The sequence below is a fragment of the Chamaea fasciata genome, unplaced genomic scaffold (assembly GCF_029207755.1).
Source record: "Chamaea fasciata isolate MVZ Bird 193981 ecotype frontalis unplaced genomic scaffold, bChaFas1.0.hap1 SCAF_6, whole genome shotgun sequence".
NCBI classification, from domain to species: Eukaryota; Metazoa; Chordata; class Aves; order Passeriformes; family Sylviidae; genus Chamaea; species Chamaea fasciata.
This window is the reverse complement of record NW_027094091.1, coordinates 35,813,523-35,834,727: the sequence shown is the minus strand read 5'-3', so window position 1 is coordinate 35,834,727 and position 21,205 is coordinate 35,813,523. Positions and strand designations below refer to the sequence as shown.

The following is a 21,205-nucleotide window of genomic DNA, read 5'->3' as shown; positions in this document are numbered from 1 at the left end:
TTTGCCAGTATAACTACTTACAAATGCAACAATTTTAGTATGTTTTGGATGAGAAGTAGCATTTCTTTCCACCATGCAGGTGTGTGGGGTGGATCAGACCCAAGCTAAAAGCCATGCAGGTATGGAGTTATATTTACTCCATCAGTCTGCTGTAGCTACACGATGTGCATTTACGATCCTAAACAACCTGCTGAGATGGTAGGGAGAAAGGATAAGGGAACCACAACCAGAATGAGCACATCAGTGTTGTTAACCATAAAAAGGTTATCTCTATCCTAGTACTAAACTTTTCTTTTTGGAAATGATAAAATCTTGTCTGGCATAAATAAATTCCATTCATCGCTTTTGAAAAAGATGAAAGTCTGACCTGTAAATAGGATGTTTCTCTAATAAGTTTGGGATAAAATCTAAACCTGTTGCTGAGCACACAGTGGTGCCAGAGGCTAGACCTGGGCAGACAACTGACTTGACCACAGCAATTTCCCTCTCTAGGCTGCCACAGGGTGAGATCTCAGCTGTTTGAATGGAAGCTGTGGATCAGGAAGTCTCCCTCAATTGTCTGTGCTTAAAAACACACCTATAAGCAAACAAACCTTGGTGATCTTGCACATAGATAGTGCTGATATTTCACCAGTGTGTTATTCCTCTCATTAGAATCCCCAAAGAGTAGAGTGCAATGAGAAAAATAAGTTATGGCACTAACTACAAATGTGAAATGAAAACATAGCTACAGGAAAAGGAAATTACTCAAAAGGAATAATTTTCCAAAACAATTGAAAAAAAAAAAAAAAAAAAAAAAAAAAAAAGAAGAAGTAAAAAAAGTGGAAGTGAGTTAAAAGGGAAATTATGGTTGGTTTTTTACCTTTTTTTTAGGTCTTTCAAACAGTTTTATATCAGTGCACTGATCTGACATAGAGCAGAGCCATATAAACAGTTCTGTTGGCACAGTTGGGCAGGCAATAAATTGGAACTGGGATTGAGAGAGAGTAAGTAGATGAAACCAGGAGGAACACGAACATCTTTTTCACATTTTGCTGTTGAATTAATTAACTGAGTCCAAATCTGTGCTTTACAGGGTCTTAACTTCCTGTTCCAGGTTTATGCAGATTTCAAAGCACCAATGCAAGGGAAGATTTCCTGGTGATGGCACTTGGACTGACTGAACCCTATAGCAGTAGGGGACAGCAGGGGTACGGTGCAGAATACTGTGAAGAAAATCCATGAAGTGCCATACAACATTTTGACCTACTGAAAGTGAAACACTTGGGCTGCTGCTTAAATTGCCATTTCCCATAAAGGCACCACAATTCTAATGTGTTTGCTACTATTTTTTTGTTTTAAAATGCTTAGAGGAAAGTAATTTTTATAAAAATGACAGCTAGGCCTGACCCTCCATCTTTAAGCTCCTACTTGAGCCTTAGAGATCCAGCACACATGGTACAGTATGTTGCAACCAGCTGCTAATTGGACTCCCTGCAAACATGACTATTAAGGTCAACTGAATCAAATAAAGACAGCTCAAGCTTTAAATCCGAGGGATATATGCCCTTCTGCTGATTGCACACAGCTCCCTTTGCTACTGGTGAGAACAAAATGGATTTATTCAGAAACAATAGGCTCCTAGCCAGCTTTTATACTATTTGTAATATTTCTACTATTGTTATCCACTTTTAAGTACATTTGGAGTTATACATTAGAAAGTTCAAGGTCCACTCAGACATTTCAAAACAAAATTGTATGTACTTGGAATGTATATCATTTAACACATACTGAATTTGTTCCTAAATTTGTGTCTCACTTCCTTTTAGTATGTATAGATAAAATTGAGACTAGAATTAGAAAAGGTAAAATTTTAACTGTAATAGAATATCAGAAATCCTAACCCTTCTGTATTGTAAGAGCATATTTCAAGCAGTACTGTGATGATCTGATTCTAACAGAAAGTGATAGATTACTACTTTTAGCAAACTTAGTGGAGGCAAGAAAAATCTTAGGAGAATCCTACACCACTGTTATTGGAAGACTAATAACAAAAGTCTTCTAATATATAAGAAATCTTGGTCAAAGAGGCCAAAGAGTGTGTTTGTGTTTTAGTCTGTTACTTTGTGAACATCCCGCAGACAGAGCGTGAACCTTGCGTATATCTCAAGCTCAACTATCAAAGTCAACAGAGAACCTCCTGTTGCTCCCAAATATCTGTATTAATAAACCATGTAAACAAAACTTTTGTGGGTACCTCACTGAGTCTGAAGTCTTATGGAACTGTTGCTGATTAAGGAGTCTCTTTACTTAACATTTGTCTTTCACATTTATTTTTCAAAGTATTTCCGTAACAGGCCAATGTGACTGAAGTTTCCTGACCCTCTGCCAATCACAATATAACCTTCAAAGGAAAGAGATAACTTCCCACTGAAGTAAGATACAAAGAAATGTTCTTCAGAACAAAGTCCAGTAAAATTCAAATAGGGAGTGCAAAACTGGAACTGGTTTAGAGAATTATAATACTGAGATTAATTAAACTCTTTAACTAGTTAGTCCTGTAACAAAGGGGCTGATTTTAAATCAGAGTTCTGCCTCCCCAGCCATGCTGTAGGGAGCAAAAGCAGGGTGAGATAAGCCCTTCTGTGGCAGACATTTTGAAAGGCAGTGAGAAGCAAGGATCTTTCAGCTAGGACTGCTTGATGTTTGTCAAAAGGGAAGAGCTGAGATAAGCAGGACCTGAATCCTTGTTTGCATTATAACTGAGTGAGCAGTGAAGCTTTGGCCCCTTGAGGTATTCTGATACTTTGACATTTATTTCCACCCCAAATCATAAAGATATTTGGAACACCGTGTTTTGTGGGTTTTTTGTTTGTTGGTTTTTTGTTGTTGTTGTTTTGCTTTGGGTTTTTTGGTTGTTTTTTTTTTTGTTTGTTTGTTGGTTTGGTTTTGGTTTTTATTTTTTTGAATGAACAATTCCTAACAAACATGATTTTAAAAGAGTGGCTTGTTTTGACTCCATTTGCTTATCAGGCTACATTGCCTCTTGAGCAGCAATCCATATGCCCTGTGCCCAAATTCCTCCCATGTCCAGGTTTTCTGGTGGGATGATTTTTCTTTTCAAACCCTGATGTACTGTATCTAGATTAAAGAGGTAAGAGAATATTAGAAAGTGTAGCAAGAAGTGATACTCCTGTGAGAGCACCTATGACAGTGATGCATCTCCATTTGTAACCTCCAGAGAAAGATGGTAACCTCCCCTGATTCAACAGACCAAATCAGTGTTATTTAGAAGGAAGTTCAATTAGCAGACAATAAAAATAATTTTTTTTATTCTTTATACAATCTTCACTGCAACGCTGATTTCCACTGAGTACATTTTTTAATCTATGTTTCTCCTCCCTAGACAAATAGCAAACTGACGCTGTTTAAATGCTGAGAGACTCAGGGCTATAGTCAATAGTGTTACCAAAACATCATTACGGATTTTGTCTATTTTCAGCGTTCATTTTTGCCTCTTTCTTTGTTTGTTTGTTTTTGTGAATGGCATTTACAGAACTCCCTCGGAACTTTACCTTTTCGACTGAAAGTTGAAATTCTGGTGGTCAATGCTTTTTTTAATTCTGAAAGGAAACAACTCAGAAACAGACTGTGGATGGTGGTCCTTGCACAAAACATTGACAATGGCATTTTTTCTAGTTCTCAGTAACCTCCAGGACTATGTGTGTTCATTTAGAACATGTGTGCAAATACGGCTCACAACGTCACTATCTTCTTTGAGTAGAGGAGTATTAATTAGTCATCCCAATAACCCATCATTTTTTTAACCAGCATCAGCCTTGATTTACAGATGTGAAACCAAAGAAGAAACTCCTGCCTTTCTTGCCCAACATTTGATCTAAGTGTCTAAACATAATGCCATGTTCCTTTTCACAAATCAAAGACACTTTATTTTATACGGGCCCAGTGCTTGCAGAAGTCTGGAGGAGGAAGAATGCAGAGAGACTGTACAATAAATGATAGTTCAGAAGTTAGCTGATTATGATCATGGAATAATTATCATCTGAATAGTTATTTTTTTAACTGGTAGTCACATTTTATTTTGCACATTCCTCAATGATTGAATTCACCTAAACTTTACCAACTTTGTAGTAAAAAGTTCATCTTACTCTCTAACAGAAGATAACAACACAGATTTAAGTGAGGCAACAAATACACTTATAACAAATGTTTAAAATTTATTGTTGTCCTTGAATTTTTTTCCTTGCCCAGCTTTCAAGAAGGCCTCTTAATATTCTGTTTTGATAAACACATGGGTATATATATGCAAGGAGAAAAGTGGAAGAAATTCCAGCTTGTATCTTTAAAGCTCTGGAATGGTGTAAATTATTACAGTGATTTCACATTTTCATGTGATCAAGGCAACAACAGTAAGCTCATAAAACAGATACCACTAATTATGCAGAGGAGAAGTCATAAAGTCACTGATGGAAGTATGCTTTATATTCATGAACACATCATTAAAATTTTAAGACACACTATCAAATTCTACATTTTAATACTACACCCAACAGCATTAAACCCTCCCAACAAGAAAATCAGATTGTTTAATGATTGTGTTTGTCACACAGCTTTAATATATCTGCTGTTGAGGCAGAAGTAGTCTTTTCTGTTGCTGGATGGCTTTTATTACTGGACAATTAAAAATAACTTTTTAATGCAGTCTGTAGAAAAACTAGATACAACAAAAAGGAAACAAAATCACCAAAAAGTTAGGAATATTTAATTGCAGAAATATTTGAATTTAGCCAATTACATAAAATCTTTTTATAGTGTTGTCAATTTGTTTTTACTTCTCTTTTTTTTTTTTTTGTTTTTTTTTTTTTTTTTTTTTTTTTTTTTTGTTTTTTTTTTTTTTGTTTTTGTTTTTGGTTGTTTTTTTTTTTTAATGGAAAAGATGTTTTAAAGTAATAGGATAGTGATTCAAGCAGGTGGCAACCGAGCACAAAAATGTTAGGTATTTCAAAGAAATTTTTAAAGTAAACGTGCCACTAATGTAGCCATTTAAGTCAAGGGCAAAATATTAGGAAATATTTCAGGATTGCCTGTTTGGCTGAAATGCTTGGAAGATTAAAGAGTGTCTGGTATGACTTCCATTACTGTCACGAAGAGGCTGAAGCCACTGTCTCAATACAGAAATACAGAAATTAATAAGGCCCCAAATTCTCTGATGTTGAAAGAGGTGCAACAGACAGCAAATGTCAAGACATTGATGGCATGAGTGACACTTTCGAAGATGGTTCTTATGATATACGAGAAAGAGTCCTGGTTTTGGCTTTGGACTAAGAGATGCAAATAACTGTGCATTTGCACATTCACACATGATGCCCCTGCCCTACCCCTGGTGTGGACACACCATCTCACTTCACAGTGAACTGTGTTGCTTCTTACACCTGGGACCTCTAGAAAGAACTACCTCTCTAGAAAGGCTGGGAACAGTTAAGGAAATTAAGAATCAGTCTTATTTGCCAGAACTAGTTACAAAAAACTCAAATACTTAATTCTGCATTTAAAGGATATTTTTTAACATCTAACAATAGATTAAACTAGACCCTAAACTGGTGTAGCTCTAGTTAATTACCACATGATATTCAAATACCAGCAAACACTGTAGTTATACAATTATATGACAAAAATTCAAGAGAGAGCTTCAGTTATTAACATAAATTTCTTGAAGTGAGTTCTGATAGGGCTCAGTGAAGACTTCTGCCTAAAAAAAACAATGGCTAAACATGGTCTAATATTAGGTCTCTTCTAAACCTCTCTTCCTCTGGAGCCAATATTTGGCCTACACTATCTGCCAGCATCTTTTTAATGAGAAGCACACATCTAAAAGCTCTCACAGCTCTCAAAATTTAGGAGTAAATATTTTAAAATTAAAACCGTATGCTAAGCAGTGCAGATTTGCTGGTGCAGATGTTATATTTGGCTCATTTTTTTTTAACTGGTTCGTAACCAACGTACTTCAGCCTATTTTTCCAGATTTATTAGTAGTATTCTGAATACCACAGATAAAGTGAAAGAAGTTACTAGAATAATATCTCAAGATATTTTAGGCAGTTTTCTACTTAGCACCAAAATCATAGCTAAAATTCTGTTAATAAGATGTATCCTCGGGACATTATAAATAGCAAAAAGGAGAAAAAGAGAAAATGGAGGTAAAAATCACTTAGAGAATGGGACAAGGACCATCCTGCATGAAATTCTACACTCCACCTTTCTCATGAGACTCACACAGTCCACTGGTATTTCATTTGTGATAGCGTTTTGTAGCCTCTGCATGTCAGAGTACAGTCATGCAAGTTTTTTGGTTTTTTGGTGGTGGTGGTCCCACATTCATTCTAATTATTTAGGATTCATAACTATTTCTATTTTTGCTTTTTACATTCATGCCTGATATCCTCAGTGTCATTCTTCCCTGAAAGGAACTGAAGATCACAGTTTTCCACACTCTAGTAATTCTTAATTAATTCAGTATTAGTTGATTCCCTGGTTATGAGGGACCCTGTTGTCAGCCTTATTATGCTGGCCAATGATTTGCTAAAGAACGGATCACAAATTTTTTCCATAAGTAGATCTAATTAGTCTTACTCCTACAAATGTTGGTTACTGAGATCTTGAGACCATACTATTTAGAAAAGTGAGCTTCTCTTTCAGTTGTGCATGGAAAAACACTATCATATTTTTTGGATTGCAAAAATTAGATCAGCTCGGTATAACATCAGAGGGGAGAGTGCAGTAACAGAAGGCTTAAAGCATAGAGCTGCCATTCATTCCATTTACAATGATCTGTTCAGGTATTTTTCTTAGAGGCCAAAGTTGCCAATTCTTAGTTCAAGCATGATCAAATCTTATTTTTAAGCTGTATTTAAATAAGGTGAATGGGTTTTTACTCTGTGTGATTATGCTGTTATTACTGTTGTGGGGATCAACTCTGTAAGTAAGTATTTTTAATTTGCATACCATATAGGTTTAATATGGGACCAATTTTTAGCCCAAAACTTACTTAGAGAATTGAAATACTAAACAATTGTGGCACTCAAAAAATAATTTTTTTAAGCAAGCTAAGAAATGTGAGATTTGAGAATGAGAAGCTCCTCAGCCACAGATATGAAAATAAAATAATAGACTATAATAAATGAATTATACATAAAAGTTACAAAGGGAGTCTGAACATAGGTTTAGAAAAATGTCTGGACACTAAGGTCCATTCCACTAAACACCTAAGAATTGCGTATACTAGTATGATAAGTAGTCCCACAACTGCTAGAGAACTGATCAAGGCAGTAAATGGTAAAGCAGTTTTTGCAGAGTCAGGTCTTTTGGCAGAACTGCACAGGGTTTGCAGGTTTCCCATTTTTATGTCGTGAAACATTTTTGTTTGAGGTCTTTCTGTTAAGTTTTGCCAGTAATGCCTTAGACCTACGTGAGATACTTTACTATGTTTGATGTGAAACAATTACTTTGCGGATTTTTCTAAATGCCTTTAATTACTAGAAAGCTGTAAAGTAGAAAAGCTAAGTTGTCATGGGGTTCTTATATATTTTAAATTAATTTTTCCAAAATTGTGGATGTTTTGCAGAGTGTCACATTTTTTTGAAAAGAAACAAGCCCCAAACCTGCAGGTCATTCATTTTTATTGTCCTCTGGAACAAAAGAGAAACATGCAAGAAATGGAAAATGTCAAAACCAACATTCTCACTGAATTGTTAAAAAAGTCCTGATATTTTAGTGAGAAAAGATTCAAGGAAAAACCCCACTTTTGACTGGCATGTTTACAGACTGCCGTCCCATAACCAGAAGGATATGCATTTAAACCAGATAATTCCCCTTACTAAATCTAATAGTGGCACCTTGCTAGAGACGCTGGATAATCAGTCAGCAACTAAATCTAGGCCAAATTTATCAGACAAACTTTATCAAATAAATTTTGTATTGTACACTGCACAAAACTGAGCTAAATAATTGGGATTAATTGCCACCTTCATCAGTTTTAGCAAGGTCAAGGATTAAGCAGGTTTGGAGAATGATCTGACCTTTCATTGCAATTCTGCTTCCACTGAAGTTCTTAGCTGTCAAATTCACAACTGTAAGTTTTGCAGGAGATTGTCACAAAACAGATTTTGATGTGGTATTATCCATGTCTCACTTTACCCAGCCATGAAAAACCCAGACATTAACAAAATAGCTGCTTTGAAAAGCAATGTGAAAATAATATTAAAAGCCAAGTTTTCCCATGTTTTGATGGTTTTTGTTACAGATAAGGAACTAAAGCTGAGAAATCAATGACATTAAAAAGAGAAAAGATAAAGCAAGCTTAAATTTTTTATTTATAGATTTTATAGAATATCTTTAAACAGAATATGAATAGTTGAAAATTTCAAATAAGTTTTTTTCTATGATTTATCATTTCAACTTTTTATGAAAATGCCCCTAAACAAAATATTTTCAGCCAAAAACTTGTCTGGTTTTGGTTATTTGGGAGGGAAGAGGTTGAGGAAGAATTAAGATTTTACAATATGGGTCTAGAAGTGCCCTTCTGCACTTGGTTATGTATATTTAAGACATATCTCCCTCCTGGCATGATTTGCAACACAATAATGGAGCAATGTTGAGAAACCCATGCTATTGCTCTCAACTTAAATTCCCAGAATTGTCAATCTAGCAGCTGTCACAGTAAAACATTTACACAATTTTTTAATTGCAGACAATTATACAAAACTCCTCTCCATCAAAGCATTGCTTTCCTTCCCCACCCTCCCCCTGAAGTCAATAGCAAAATGTCCTTTCTAGGCAGTGGGAAAAAAATGCCTTGGTTATACTTACAGAAGAGCACTGTATGCTTGAAATCATATTTTTGCTTTTACCTAGTACCATGATATTTGAGAAAGCATGTTAGTAATGGAGGTGCTATAAATAGTAGCTATGAAGTCTTTGATGGTAAGCACTGTTCATGCAGAACATATATGATGACTATTTATGGAATGGTAAGAAATAAACAGACGGTGATGGCTTTTTGGTTCTGTAAAACTGTAGACTCCCATGACTGGAGATGACAAGAGTCTTTTCAAGTATTTATTAATCCTTCTTTTCCTTTTGTTTTGATGTGAAAAAAATCAGCCTTTTTTTAAATGATTGAAAATTTTAATTGTCAGTCAAGGAAACAGTTTCTCTCTTCTCTCTTTTCTTCTTGCCCTCATCCCTTCAACTATATGAGAATTACATTTTTTACAGCTGTTAGAATGAAACAACGCAGGATTGCCCTTCTCTGTCCCTGGTGCTGTGAATTTTTTAGCCAAATCACAGACAGATGGATAGATGAATACGATGCAAGTATGAATGGCCTAGCAGTGGTTTTGTTTCAGATGGCAAGGTAAGCCTGTGTATGTATGTGTATATAATGTAAAATGTTTATGTGTAGGCCCACGTACTTACACGTGTTGTGGCTGGTGTTTGGCCAGTAATGTGAGACGAAGAAGTGTGTGTGAGAGAGAGAGAACCTGGGTGCTTTTTGTATAGTTTTTACAATTATTCACAAAAGCTTTTAGCTGTAAAAAGCTGAATCCAAATGTTTTTTCTTTTGCTAAGGCAGCTGTTCATATGAAAAAAAATAGAAAGGAAAACAGACAAACCCAGCAACTTTACTTTGATTTTACTGCAGGATGCGTGCTCGACTGCTCTTCTTGTGATGCCCACAGTGCCGTGGAGCAGTGGACCTTGCCCCTTTTTGTAGTTAACTGGTGAAAGAGACTGCATCTGCTTATTCTCAGACATTAATACAGCTAAAGGAATAAGACATCAGAGGTCTGCAAATGAGAAGGTCTTTTTAAATTTACAAAGCATTTGCTCCTGAATCCACCTCAGCCAGTTTGGGGAAAGCGCTTTTGGCACCAAGTCACCCTTCAGGGAAAGACTGATAATGATCACTAGAGACATACTACGGGCTCCTGCCTCACTCACATCAAAGGCCTTCTCTCTTAATCAACATTAAATCATCATTTTGCCTTGGATATAGGGACAGCTGTACACAATCTATTTGTTTTAAAACAGATTAGGAATGGGTTCTCTGCCAGAGTATAAGCTGCATGATAAATGTACTTTAAAGCCATAACTAGGAAAAAACATTGCTCCCTTCGTTAGTTAGATTCCAGTACTAGCTGAGAACTAACAATGCCCCAGGACTAGACCCTTCTTCGGTAGTTTGGCTGTCCCCAGGAGCGCTCAGGCAATACGAGAATTTTGAAAAAATCAAGTGTCTGTTGATCTTAGCTGCGTCTTCTCATGAATTTTCCATGAAGAGAAATAGTCATAGGAAGTAGTATAAGATCGTCTAGGTTTGCATTCTTCTTCCTTTTTTTTAATCTCAGTGTTAAAAACCCTATTTCATCCACTGACAGTCTCACAAGGTGACAACAAAGGCCTTTTATTACCCAATTAAAAGTTGGTGGCCAGATAGTTGTTAAATAATTAAGTAAAGGCCCTAAATTACAGGGGGAAAAAAATCCCTTCTCTTGATCCATGCTGAAGATATTTTTGTGTGGTTGCTAAGCATCTCTCTATAAGCTGTTTTTCTTGCATGATAGAAATGCCCTAGAATGTGCAAAATTTAAAAGAGAACTCTAGCAGCCAGCCATATTTCCAGAACAGGAAATTGTGTACTGAAATGCAGTGGTTCCCCAAAAAGATCTGGGGGTTAAAATGAGTACAGAAAAGCATATCATTCTGAGAACAACATTGTGATGAAATGAGCTACTCAATTTTTGTATGTGCAGAGACAATATTGACCACGGAAGACTGAAATGAGCCCTGATTTCCACTTAAAAAAATGTATTAAAATTAAAATATAAAGATATTACAAAGAATATATCTCAGAATGAGAAACTTATAATGTTCAGTCTGTATTATTAAAAAAACCAAAACACCCCAGAAAGATTGGCAAGCAAAGTATTTGTATGACACTAGCTCCTTCACAGGGAGAAAAGATTTTTCTGTCAAATGAACTGGTACCTTCTGCGCTTTTTCTTTTCTTGCTGTCCTTAAGCCAAAACCAGCCAGCTTTTTGGGGGGCTATATCTTAATTAACAGCATTAGCTGCTTTAATTCAAATAGCAGTCCACTCATAAGAAGCTGAGTGAAATACAGTACTTTCTAAAATAAGAGAGGTAGAACTAGACAGGATGATCTAACAGCTCATCTTGAGCTCTAGTTTTTCTTACATGTCCTTGGTTCAAGTACAGGTGGCACTGCACAGCATTTTCAAGCATCTACCTTAACTGAGCATGAAGCGTGGGCTTGCGCATGTGAATTTCTGTGCCAGTGGATGTCACATGCAAGGGACTGGGACTGTTGTGTCTACTCAGAATGACAAGAATTCCTGTTTATTTGTTTGGACACTTTTTCCAAACCATGAAAATAAATTACCAAAAACAAAAGTTCAGATTTTTTACATTTTTTATCATAAATCACAATTTTGATTAATCAATTTTGATAAATCACAATCATAAATCACATTGTTGTCTCCTTTAATACTCAAGACATAGAATGAATGTCTGTTCTTGGTAATCATAACCAAATTCAGAATATTCTACTCTAACAAAAAGTCTGATTTTTATTTCTGTCTTTTCATATCTATATATATGTATATATTATATATGAATGTTCTATTTTATGATAAAGATAATTGAAGATGAGGAAGTATGCCAGGAAACTGGAACCCAGTGTAGCAAAGCAGATATTACCACTGACTTCAGTTTTCATACTGTGAATGAAATTCACATGGTGAATAGGGGGTAAATGAGAAATGCACTCTAACTTCCTTATGGATGTGCTATCATAAAGAATATTAGACTTCCAAGAAACTACAGCCAGGTATGGTCATAAAGGGACAAGGAAAGAAGACTAGATTAAATTTTAGCTACCAAGCAGTAGAGGGAATCAGCTAAGTGAAGGGAGATGGGGATATAAATTCAGTGAAAGCTTGGTAAATTTTTACAAAAATAAAGATTAAGAGGGGAAAATCCTAGTAATATGGAGCAGAAGAAAACACACCATGTGTGGAAAAACTGCCTGCTATCTAGAAAGGGGCTTCAATCAGTAGAGCAGAGCAAGAGTATTATACTGAATAAAGAGAGGCCCGGTCCTGTCCTGCCAGAGAACCTATTTTGCAGTGAATGACAATGCACCAGATCATCAAGCTAGTGAGCAGGATTCAAGGAAGGAAAAGCCATATAAAATGAATCGTATGTATTTGAAAAACAACAGAATGCAAATCAAGGCAAGATAAATTATAGAGAGGGAGTGAAAGTTACTCCAGGGGTTTTATCCCCCTGCCCCCACAGGATACAAGCCATTTCCTTTGAGTTTGCAATAGTAATTTCAAAATGCTACTCCTGGCACCGTGTGAGCCACATGTATTTTCAGCACTTGGCAAGAAGACATTAAGAAGATAGAGGTTGTTCCTTTACTTGGGAAAGGGAATTAAACTTCTTGCACTGAGACAGTAAATAATGCGTTTCTCCACCGAGGTCACCACTGCACAGACAAGAGTAAATCCGGCATTTCCTAATTTTTTGCTCCTTGACTTTACTACCTAAATAGCTTTTTCTTTTCACTGAGTAATTGTCCACATGGAGTCCATTTTTGTTGTGCGCGTGCTCATGGCCATCTCAGGCACAGGGAGCACGTACAGTCCAAGAATGGACTACATGTGCATAACACATTTCAAAGAAGTACAGTTCCTGAGAGGTAAATAACTCCTTACTAGTGGCAACACTGGCTAAATTAAGAGAGGATTGTCTAACCATTGCCAATGCAAATTACTTATCTTTCATAATGTGCACTAGATAGACAGGGTTCTGATTTCTCAAAAACTGTTCACAATTGAGTAAGTCCACAAAGTGATTAGAGGCAATTACTGATTTGACAGGACTGAGGAATTTTGTCCCTTTGTAAGGCATGTCAGACTGACTAAATATTCCAAAATTATTTTCCAACAATGTCCACCAGTATGTTATAGTTGTCAGATAACCATATCCTATGTTACATAAAAATGTTGTTCAAATGTATATAAATGGTGTCCATAATTAACAGTAATGAGAAGGGAAAAGGCTAGGGCTTTCATTTATGACAGCAGTTATAGGACATAGGAATAGCCCTTCTGGATTAGATCTAAGCCCCTGCCTGTAACAATGACCAGTAGCAGATGTTACAGGAATAAAAGAAAGACATGGCAACCCCTCCTTTTCTGTGCAACCAGACACTGTAAGTCCATACCACCAGGCTTTCCTGTGAAAGGGCACATATGCAAGAAGGTAGCAACTGGCCCATATTAACCTGTTTATTTACAGAATTCTTTTTTTTCAGAATTCTCTTTCATGCTGTGAAAGATTGTAGCCTCTTACCAGAAGACAAAAGGAGATTTTATACATCACTGATATTTGCTGAGCAAATAATATCACTCTCTTCAGAGAAGCTATGGCATGCTGAATGCCAAGATCAAGCAAAAAAACCGAAGAGTAAATCTCAATTTATTCCTATTATATCTAATGGAACTGCTGAGATTACTGTGTTCAGTGTTAGGGTATAAAACTCGCTGACCCACCTAGATAACTGAACCTTACTGAACAGGCAAATTGCAATTTTGATTTTTGATTTTTAGTTTTATCTAGTATAAAAGGTAAAAGTAAAACTCAATTTGAGAAGGACAAACCACTTCTATTTTGTGTATTTTTAATCACCAAGTAATTTCATTTCTTTCTTGTGGGAAGAGACACTTGTGTTAGCTACAGTTGGGAATAGCTACGACAAGAAATATGGTCTTGGTAGTTTATGTATTTTTGGTCTTGCTTTGTCAGTAGCTATAATTTTGAAAAATTGGTAAACTTAAAGGAATTCAGATTAATAGTTTCACTTTCAACTAGTGACCACTGGACTTCAGCATGCAATATCACATAGGCTGGAAACTCAAATCTATACCTGACAGATACAAATAAGAAAAAGGGAGGAATCTAAATCATAGCTAAACTGTATCTGGTTTGGATCTTGTTGCTCTTTTTAAGATCTGATTAAGAGACTCTGAGCAGGCAGGTTTGCTTTTAGGAAGCAATTCTGCAAATTATAATGGGGAGGTCAGAGCCTCCAACTGTCATGAAGTTGCTTGAATTCATTGTTGTATCTGGGCATCAACTTAGAGACAAAGTCAGGACTTGTGTAGAAGCAAAGTGAATGGATGTTCCTGTCTTTCAGCTTATGTATCTCCCTAGATGAGAAAGGGTTAAACATGAGTTAGGGATGCGTGTGAAAATATATGGGTGATGTAGGGAAAAAAAATTCTCTTCTAGCTTGAGCCACTCCATCTGTTCCCTTAATTCAGTGGCAGACCTTGATCAGACCCTGGGATCCGCTAGTCCTACACTTCATACAGCTTCTCTCTGTAAATTAAATTGTTGGCCTGTGTTACTAAGGGTTTAGGAAGGTGAGTGATGACCTTGGTTTGAGTATGTTTGTATAGAAACATGTCACTGTAGGGTGATGTCTTTCCTCCAGGGACATAGGGCCCAATACTAGCCATTTGTTAAGAAAATACCAAAGCTAAACATATCCAGTGTATGAAAGGATCCAACACCCTTGCCAAGTGTAACTTACACTCGTCTTTGAAACATCAATGTACACAGTATTTTAAAGGTTATTTTTAGCACTTTTCTTTTAAACTGCTTCCCATCTGATGTTAACATCTTGCAACTTTCAAAATAATATGAGCTATTTTTATTATTAAAATGGGAAATGTATTTAATGTAGTGTATTATGACAATATGTTTAATATATATTTTTAAAAGGAGATATAAAATAGCATTTATTCTCAAGAATCAGGACACATAATTCCAAAGAAATACCACAATGCTTTCAAGTTCTGTGTTTCTTTATATAGCTAAGATTAAAAGTAAAACTTTAATGACAATATAGTCCTCCTTTATTCTTACTTCCCTGCAGTATTTTCCCCGCAGTGATCTATGTTCCTAAGTCTGATGCATGCATGTTGTTGTTGTTTGGAGAATCAGTTGTGGCTATTCAATTCTCAGAGAAAGTTCTGTTAAATCATGTGAGCTCTCTTACAGCATTTATATTGAAATAATAATAAGGTAAGGGTTTCAGTCAGGTCAGTAATTTTCTTTCGCTTGTGAAGTTCACCAGAAAACAGGAAGAGAAAAATTCAGATCAGAACCACAGTTTTCAAGCCAAGTAGTCTTAAACCTAAATTCCTATATGTGGTTTAGACTTGAACTTTAGGCATCTGAGCCTGAAAATGTTGGCCTTGTTTAATATTCCTATTGAGCGTTGATTAATGTATAGTCAGGATGTTTCTCCATACAGCCAGCCTATAAACGTTACCTTTCTAAAGTTCAGCCTATACTTACTTAGTTTATCTTTAAATAATTTATCTTCCTTCCCTACACTTTTTAAATATTTCAGACTATTTCAGTTTTTGAAACTGTTGCAAAACTGATGATCTGGTGCTAAAGCTTCTCCTGGGTACGAGGGGTAGCTGGAGCAGGGGACAGCCTTTGTTTAAACAGAAAAGGATGAAATTTTAGCCCCGTCAGAGTCAGTGGAAGCTTTGCTGCTGGCTTCCACATGGCCTGGATTTTACCCAGGTATCCACCTTTGGTCTCAAGTGATGTAAATCAAGTATGACTGCACCAAAGACTGTGAGGATGCGAAATGCAAGACTTGTATGTGAAGGGAAATCAGGCCAAAACCAGTAAGAAGAACTATGAAAAGCTGGCCAAAGGAAAGTATCTGTATTAGAGAAGGGTGTACTTTAACATTTTCTCCCCTGCAAAATTTTCTCCAAAAGTGTGTTTCAGGAAATATAGTCTACCACCATGTGAAACCATTCCTAATGGGTATCTCATCAAAAGTAAATAATAATGCTGTATATGTGGTATTTTAACTCTTCCACAATAGCTAAAGAAGTTACCTAAAATTGATGATGAACTATTTCTAAATGTCTCCTTTACTCCACAGGTAAACAACCTTTTTGTCATATCTGAACTTCTATAAATTCCCAAGTCTTGCTCACTCCAACATAAATAGAAAACCAAAAACATATTTTACTTGTTCTTCTATTGCAACTGTGCCATTTAATTTCATCTATTTAAAGAACTGCATTAGATAGGAATGACAATATAAAGAATGCACTCAATCTCTTTAGCTGAAAATAATCTTTATTTACAATTGGTTTTGGATTACTTTTTGGAAGCTGTCATTCCATTAATTTTCACATAAATCAAAGCAGAAAAGAAATGTTTTTGCAAATAAGTGGGAACTAAAGGTCATATCATTCAAGAAAAGGCATATGCTTTATTTGGGCAGGCCCTGAAGAATAGAATGAAAGATTGAACAGATATCTGGAGAGATGTTCTGAATATTGTCTGGGTGAGAAATAAATTAATAAATTTTTAAACTTTTAAATGAACAGGATAAAATGTTAAGTGCATTTTGTTTTGTACTGAGCACAAAGAAGAAAATAGCAAACCTTTTTAAGATCAGCCAGGATATTATTCCAAGAATAACTTCAAGAGATGCAAAAGCATGGTTGGAGGGCATTAAGCAAAATGCTCTGCAGCAGCTGGGTGAAGACCACCTGTACTCCCCTGCTTGCAGAACACATCTCCATTTTATGACAGCTCTCAGACTATAATGGAAAGGAATAAAAACCTTTAAAACCCTCTTAACAGCAGAGAGGTCTCTAAATTTAAAATTTTCTGTCAGAAGGAGAAGGGCATACCGGGGGTTCCTATGAAATCCATTGTGCTGTCAGCCAAACTTCTGAGGTGTGTGCTGGAGCTGGCTACCAGCTTGATCTTAGTTTTAATTAACACTGTGGGCTGTGAGTTGCAGCAGTGGAAAAGGTGGGCACTTCCCTGAGGAAGGTTTCCTCCCAAGCAGAGAAGCGGGTGGATGGGTGAGGCGGTCACCTCTGAAACTGCCTTAGCTTGTGGAAGCAAAACCTGTAGACTGGAGATCTTGCTGTCCTGAGCTGTTCAGAGCTCAGATTTCAGTACCCTTCTCTATGCTATCTCCTGTGAGCTATTTCACTTTAGCAAAAGGTTTTGTTAGCTTTTCTTTTCCAGTGAGAAGACATGTACAGAAGTGTCTCACAAATTACAAAGCTCCTCACCATTTGGGCTAGCAGAAAATGCCATAAACTTATTAAAAATTAAAAACATTGGACGTTGGAAGATGTGCTGGATCTGCAAACACTTTTTCTATGACAAAACCTCCTATTTAGGAGGGACTCTTCAAGTTCCCATTCACCATCCCTACCTGTGGAAGGAAGGGGCTTCCTCACCTGAGATCACTCCAATTGTCACAGGGATGGAACATCTTTGCATGGTGGTTGGAGGACAGCTGCTCCTTCTGCTTCTCTGTTTCTTGCTCTGTTTCCTGCCATTGTTTTTTCCTGCCAGGTCTGAGGAAGAATGAATTCCTACTGGGACAGTGATTAAATATAAAAAAATTAAGAACTACTTGAATTTATTTCCCCCTACCCCAAATTCTCCAAGAGCTCTGGTAGAGAGAACAAAGTGAATGCAGCAAATGAGATAACAAGCTCTACATTTTGAAGCATTTTGAAAAGAGGTGCTAATATAAAAGGTCAGCACTACCTTGCTCCTCTTTTTTCTTTCTTTGAATTGTGTGAATTGGGCATAATTATAAGATATTTTTAACAATCAGAAGCTTCCTTTCCTTAGATCAGTTACTTTGTGCTCCCAGACAGAGGACAGTATCATGAGCTGAACAAAGGCTGTTTACAGGTGACCCTTTAAGTGAATTTACAAGCCTGTTTGAAGACTTCAATGAGTTCTTGTCTACAAGAGTTCCTTGTATGGCTTGCCGTCCACTTGTCAGACGTGTGTATTTTTAAGCTGATTGACGCAAATCTGAGAAAATATTGGTTTTGTGGGGTTTTGCTACTCTTTGTCTCGATAAACTATCAGTAAAGCAACACTTTTAGCATTCAATTTATTATTACATTCATCACTTGTATGGTAACTTTGATGAATAATTTTTTGCCTTGGTCAGTACCAGCATCCCTAGATGCTGTGTATTTCCACAACCACAAGACCTGAGCAACCAGGGGGACTAAGCAAAAAAGAAGTGGCAGGAAGAATATGTAAAAGATCTTCTTGCATTGTGTTTATTAATGTTAATTGTAGAGGATTACAAGAAAAATGAGTTACACTCTGAGCACTTCTGACTTTATTTAAATATTTGGAAGAAAAATCATATGCTTATGTTTACTTCATCCATTTACCTATTTTTGTTATCTAAGTAAAGTATGACTTCCTCAATTACGTCACCTTCAGATCCTCCCCAGAATTAACTGTTCTGGTAAAGAATAAAAAGTGTATGACTGCACCACTTGAAGACGGGAAAATAATGGGTACAAATTTTAAACCAAATTTTCCTCAAATGTATTTTTAGTTGTGTTTTTAAGGGAAAGACTGCAGATGTCAGGCGTGTTTGTGTGCAGATCTATGAATATATTTCTGTTTTACTAAGAGTTTAATTTTGCCTCTCAGTATTCCAAAGCTGTAGGCAAAAATATTAATGAAAAAGATGTATTTCTATGTGAAGTAAATGGCACTGTAAACAGAAAACAGTCTGAGCTTTCAAAATCCAGATTAGGACTCAATCTTTTCAAAAGTTGATAAAATAATTTTTCCCCTTTACAGATTAAATTAATGTGTGAAATTTTGGCACAATTGACACCTGAGCTTGACACACCATTTTCCCTGGCTGGGGTGTTTGGATTTGTGTTCTGATGAACTTGTTCTGTAAGGTATTATAATAATGTTTCCTGGCAAGCTTTCTGAGTTTTTCCACAATGCATTTATTTTTTTGGAGATAGTTTGTTGTGTCTGTTAGGACTCATTTAAGAAAACCCTCCAGCAACAGAGTACCTAAAGAGCAGTTACTTTTCTGCTCTTTTCCTTTAGAATATAATTCAAGTTGAATTTTAGTTTTATTACCCTTTCCCTCCCCTGTGGATGTTAACATAGTAACATAACCCCAAGGTCCCACCGCTGCAAGCAAAGGGAGACAGCAGAGGGGAATGAGTGAGAGCTGGGGAACAACGTGGTTTGGAGGAACAGAAATCAAATCAGCCTCCTCTAATTTTCTTTCTATGTGTTATGGCACTACATATGCAGAATTCCCCTCCTCCTGCTTGAAACAGGGAGGAAAAAAAGTAGGCTGAATCAAGAGCACCGGTGACCATCACCAAACAGAAAGCAGTGCTGGTCCTGCCTGCAGCCCTGGCACTTTGGGGTATTAGTTTCAATGTTCAGTTCAACCGCCGTGATAATGGCAGGGAGGAGTTCACTGCAGGAGGTCTTTTGTCTATACAAAAACAAATCTTGAATATTATATGCAAGAACAACATTGAAGAGATGCTAAAATTGAAAAATCTAGGCTTTGAAAATGGAAATGCAAATTCATTCACTTATATTTTTCTGCAGTCTGAACTCCGTTATCCTAATTCTGTTATAACGTGCGTGAGCATTAAGATGAGACTTTTACTTTTGCTAACTCACAAGTTTTGAAAATTACTAGTGTGAAATTTTTAGCATAGTAGTCAGGTCCACATATACAAACAAGGAACTTTCCAACACAGAAACACTTGTGCTGAATTTGAAACAATGATAACTTAATTTATCACACTTTTTGAAATGTAACTTCAGAACTAATTTGAAGAATAATTTTCTTCTTAATTCCCCTGTAAGGATTACCAATATTTTAGAATTTGAGGAAAGAAAGAAAAGCAAAAAAGCATGTGATACAATCAGAAGCTAAGCGAATAGTAGTTTAAGTTTGTTAATGCTTTTCAAACTGAGAAAATAATAATTTCACCCATGTAACTTCTATAGTGATGGCAGAGTGAAAAATTTATTAAGCACAACTAAAATTATCACAAACTTTTCAATAACTCTGAAATTATAGTTGAAAATATTTCTTTTACTCCATGACATGTTAAATAATGGTCTTGGGAGAAAATATGAAATAGGAGAAATTAAAATAATACAGGGATAAATCACTTGTTTCCTACTAATCCCACAGAAAATTGTACTGAAATTGTAGGGGGTTTAATGACCAGTATGAAATTTTGTTTGCTTCCTTTCGATACAACGCTTTCCTTAGCTGAAATGAATAGCTCTCGAATAGCAAAAAAACTGTGAGAAGTTTATTTGAGGGGTTTCTATTGCCACCTAGTGGCTCCCACGCTCTTCCCCTGCCCTGTGCCCTCGTTCGGGCTCCCAAAGCCTCTCAGGACAGAGAGGTGCGGTTCTTTAAACTTTTTAGACAGAAAAAAAAGGAAAGCATGAATTTAAGTTTCCTCATTATACGGACTAAAAAAGGAGAAAAAAATTCTTTGAGTAACTAAGATATCCCCCAGCTGACATAAATTAAGAACTGTGCAGTAACTTAGTAATGAGCACTACTTTGAAAAAGAGAATTTTATACAAATGTGTTTTTTGTTGTTGCTGTTGTTTGAAACAGATGATATAGATTTGATTTGAATCTGTCTTGCCTGAGTTTTAATCTCCTGAAGGTTTCGATGATATCTTTTGAATTGATACATTTTTATCCCTGGAGCAATACCTGTATATACTCTTCCATAAAGAAATAGAACTTCATGTTGCTCAGGACAGGGTATGTTGAGATAAACTGTAAGAAATATGAAGTCTTCAGTTTTCTTTACTTTTTGTTGATAATGGTAAATATAAAAAAATTTATGGGCTTTCACCCTTGCATGCTGACATCTGAGAGTTAAAATAGAAATGAGTAAAAGTCATTTTACTTTTATACTTCATACTTATGCCACTATAAAGTCTGTGGTTTCCCTGAAGTGGAGGTATTCATGTCTATGGAGGTAAGACTTGCTGTAAAATAAATTAGATTGAAGCCCACAAACCTGAATAAAGTCCAGAAGCTTTCCATTGTACCTGGCTTCATGTGGATAGTACAGTACTGTAATGTAGATTATAATACATAACACCTGTATGTAAGAGCTCCTTGTATCAGAGTTTCACTTCTCCATGAAACAGTTTTTCAAAATATACTTCCTCTTGTACTAAAAACTTTCCTCTATTAAAATTTGCAA

The 21,205-nt window shown here is 36.1% G+C and overlaps 1 long non-coding RNA gene across 1 annotated transcript in view; it reads right to left on the bottom strand.

Annotated features, from left to right (window-relative positions):
* LOC136290624 (uncharacterized) overlaps positions 1-21,205 on the bottom strand; it is a 48,063-nt gene that overhangs the window by 26,063 nt on the left and 795 nt on the right. The window contains exon 2 of the long non-coding RNA XR_010721258.1: positions 17,390-17,527. This is a non-coding gene — a long non-coding RNA (uncharacterized lncRNA). The remainder of the gene's footprint in view (positions 1-17,389; positions 17,528-21,205) is intronic.